Below are 4,307 nucleotides of genomic sequence, written 5' to 3'. Positions count from 1 at the left end.
GAACAAACCCTAATTAAAGAGGTCATAAAGATCAGAGTGGCCTCCGGAGAGGCCCAGATGGAAAGAATATGCCTAACGATGACCTGCAGTGGGATGACGTCAAACAACCTTATGAGGCCAGAGATAGGCATTCTATCACGGACAAGGCCGGATCAGTCTTAGGGAAGTGAATGATGTAAACGTGGGCGGCACGGTGGCACAGTGGTTAGCACTGCTGCCTCGCAGCACCAGAGACCCGGGTTCAATTCCCGCCTTCCTCCCACAGTCCAAAGATGTGCAAGTCAGGTGAATTGGCCATGCTAAATTGCCCGTAGTGTTAGGTAAAGGGGTAAATGTAGGGGTATGGATGGGTTACGCTTCGGCGGGTCGGTGTGGACTTGTTGGGCCGAAGGGCCTGTTTCCACACTGTAAGTAATCTAATCTAATCTAAATGGGGGCGGGGAAACAATAAAATAAGAAAAAATATGTAGGGACCCAAATTATATAAATTTCGAGAGTTTGTTGAATTTGGTGTGTTTTTGTCCCTGCCTTGGGGACATTACACCCACTTGCAAGTGTAAAATAAAGGACACTGCTGATTCAGATTTTCATCTCGGACTGCAATTATTGAAGTGAGTGAGCTTTGTTTCTCACAATTGGGGCTCATCCGGGATTTTCTTCCATCGCCGGGGAGAGTGGCTGGCCTTGGACACTGGGAAGACGCATCCCCTTCCCCATTGAGGAGCAGTCTCGTGTCCCGTTTTGGTCCGCTCCCTTGGGTGACTGGTGTGAATCCTACAAGAGAGACATCTGAATCAGACAGTGAGAGGAGGTTGATAGAAAATACGGCGAAAAGGGGCCAGGCAACTCTGTGCACAGACCAGGGTAAGAAAATTGACTTTTAAGTATTGCCTTGGTGGCCGGGATTGAGTTTTAGTAGTTAATAAGGGACTAACGAAGGAACTCAATATGGGTTGTGCTGTGGGTAAGGAAAAAGCCTCTAGGAAAACAAAAGAGAAAAAGGCAATGGAAATGGAGGTGGGGTCCCTTACAACATACCTCCAGAAAGTCCTTTAGGCAGGATGTTGTGGAATTGGCAAAATAATACTTGTACAAGGGAGACAGATGATTAAATATTGTTGCTTTGTATGGACTAAGGAATCCATTCTTCGTCCCGCCGTCTTCTGGCCAAAGTACAGGTTGGACGAAGACTGGGTTTGTAAATATCTGAATTTAAATGTCAATGAGTGAGAGAGAGAAAATGTAAAGAGCTGTACAGCTACTAGAAAGTTTAACCCTTTGTAATTTGGTTTGAATGCACATTTGTTTGTTGGTGATTGAATGTTTGCGTTTTATTCCCTGGAGGTTGAGTTCCAGGACTGTTTTGAATCTGATTTTTATTATGGAAACTTAACATGATTTCTTTTAAGGTTAAGGATTCTATAGAGATTATGAAAAAAAGAAAGAATGATAACTCCTGTTCTTTTTACAGGTCATGACTGCCTTACCATCAGTTTCTAACTAATCTCTTTTATCTTTACATAAAAGCGATTTATGGAGGACAGTTGAAGTTTCAGTTCAACATTAGATTGTAGTAAAAACAAAATTCTATGATTAATATCTGTGACCTTGGATTCGGCCATTGTTCATGCATTAGAAGGTTTTTTAAACTTGAATAGACAAATTCTTTTAAGGCAGCTCTGATTATTTTACGACCTATAGTATTGCAATTGAGCAACGATTGGTCAGGACTACTTAAGAAAACTAATTTTGGATTTAAATTAAGGGACTAAAACTGGGTGATTACAGTGGATTTCAAAATTGGGAACTGTATGCATTTTACATTTTAAATACTACATACTGAATAAATGAACGTAAATATATAAATATATTTACAAGTTAGGAACAGGCTTTAAAAGTTAGTCAAGCATGAATTGATGAATTGGTGTTTGAAGTTATGGGGAGCTAGAAATATTGCAATATTTCTTTAAACAAAAAAAAAGGGAGAACGTAACGACTTATCCCCTTCGGGAGGTACCCATAGGGGACAAAGAGATTGGGTCTGTAAGTGCCCCCCTCACCAGTGGGGAGGTCAGAACATTTAAGAAGGAAATGAAGGTCCTGGTTGAGGATCCGGTAGGGTTGTCTGAACAAATTGATCAATTTTTGGGGCCCAGTCTGTATACCTGGGCTGAGTTAATGTCTATTTTGAATATACTATTTACTGGGGAAGAAAGGGAACTTATACGAGCAGCTGCCATTAAAATATGGGACAGGGAACACCCCATTGGAGATGGGGATGCTGGACAGGGAGAGGTGAAGTTTCCCCTCAGAGACCCCCAGTGGGAAAACCAAAACCCGGAGCATAGAGAAGAAATGAGGGAATTGAAAGACCTTATTCGAAGAGGAATAAGAGAGGCAGTTCCGAAGTCACAGAATTTGACTAAAGCCTTTAAGTTAGACAGGAGAAAGATGAGACTCCCTCAGTGGCACAGGGTCTTTTGAAAGTACATTTTGTGACAAAGGCATGGCCAGACATACAGAGAAAGATACAGAAGATAGAAGGGTGGAGTGAAAAACCATTAGATGAATTGTTAAGAGAGGCACAGAAAGTGTTTGTAAAGAGGGAGGATGAGAGACAAAAACAGAAGGTGAAAATGATGGTAGCTACGGTTGATGAGGTAGTTAAGAAAAGAATGGAACCAATAGTGAGCAACCGGAGTAGCGGGTGGCAGCATGTAGGACAGAGAGGAAGAGGGAGAGGGAGAGCAAACGGGGGAGCATTTGATGGAGGGTTCGAGCGACAGAGGCAGAGATGGAGGTCTCCACAGGCAGGATGCTATTATTGCGGAAAGATAGGGCATTTTAAGCGGGAGTGTCCTGATCTACAAAGGGAATAAAGGGCAATTCCGCTTATGAATTTTGATGAAGAATAGGAGTATCAGGGGTTCCTGCCCTCGGGGGCCCACCAGGAACCCTTGATAAACTTGAAGGTGGGACCCTGTAGGGAAGAGGTAGTCTTCCTAGTAGATACGGGGGCAGCACGGTCATCGCTGAATTTTAAACCAAAGAAAGCAGAAGTGTCAACATGGTCAATTACTGTTTCGGGGGTAAAAGGGGAAGGATTTACTGTTCCAGTATTTGAACCTATGATGATAGAAGGTCCTAAGGATAGGGTCACAGGGGAACTGCTGTATATCCCTGATATAGGAAGTAACTTACTAGGGAGAGACTTAATTATCCTCTTAGGATTGGAGATTGGAATTCAGGAAAAAGAATTAGTTGTACAACTGGCAATGTTGACAGAGGATGTGGAGAGAGAGATAGACCCTGTTGTATGGGCTAGAGAAGGGAATCGTGGAAAACTACAGATCCCTCCCCTTTTAATAAATTTAAAACGGAAAGGGGACGTTGTCTGTGAGCGACAATGTCCTATTTCCATAGAAGGTAAACGAGGACTGCAGCCAGTAATTGAAGGACTGATTAGAGATGGACTGTTGGAGCCATGTATGTCTCCTTATAATACCCCAATTCTACCAGTGCGGAAATCTGATGGAACTTATCGATTGGTGCAGGATTTGAGAACATTGAATCGAATAGTGGTGCCAAACCCCTATACGTTATTAAGTAAGATCCCTCATGATCACAAATGGTTTAGTGTAATAGATTTAAAGGAGGCCTTTTGGGCTTGTCCCTTGGCAGAGGAAAGATTTGGGACTATCCCCCTATGAAATCTTATTTGGATTACCTTATCTGGGAACGAATGGAGAATTGCCAATTCCCGAAACTAAAGATTTATTTTTAAACAAGTATATACTGGGCTTGTCCTCCTCTTTATCTTTCCTCAGACTCCGCCCCTTGAATTCACTGTTCACCCCATCTGGCCGGGTGATTGGATCTTAGTAAAATCATGGACAGAGACTAAATTGCAGCCGGACTGGGAAGGGCCGTACCAGGCTCTTTTGACCGAAACAGCAATAAGGACGGTGGAGAAAGGCTGGACTCACTACACTCGGATCAAAGGGCCAGTGGACCCTCCAGCTGAGGAAGAATTCTGGACAGCCGAATCAACGCAAGACCCGCTGAAACTCTGACTAAAGAGACTTTGAGTAACTGACTATACAGTGGCGACGCGAGCGCGGGATTATTTCTGTAAGATTGTATATTAAGTCTTTTTGTGCTTCAGCATGATGTTTAGAATACTGGGAATGCTTAGAGTTATGATGCTAGCCCTCTTAGTATCGGGATTTTGTCAAATATTATTTTCATATGTATTATTAACGGTCCCTGAGTCTGATAATCCACAAGTAATAGACGCTGATGCATGC

This window comes from Chiloscyllium plagiosum, chromosome 41 (genome assembly GCF_004010195.1).
Source record: "Chiloscyllium plagiosum isolate BGI_BamShark_2017 chromosome 41, ASM401019v2, whole genome shotgun sequence".
Taxonomy (NCBI): domain Eukaryota; kingdom Metazoa; phylum Chordata; class Chondrichthyes; order Orectolobiformes; family Hemiscylliidae; genus Chiloscyllium; species Chiloscyllium plagiosum.
The sequence above is the reverse complement of the archived record's forward strand: the minus strand, read 5'-3'. Positions refer to the sequence as shown.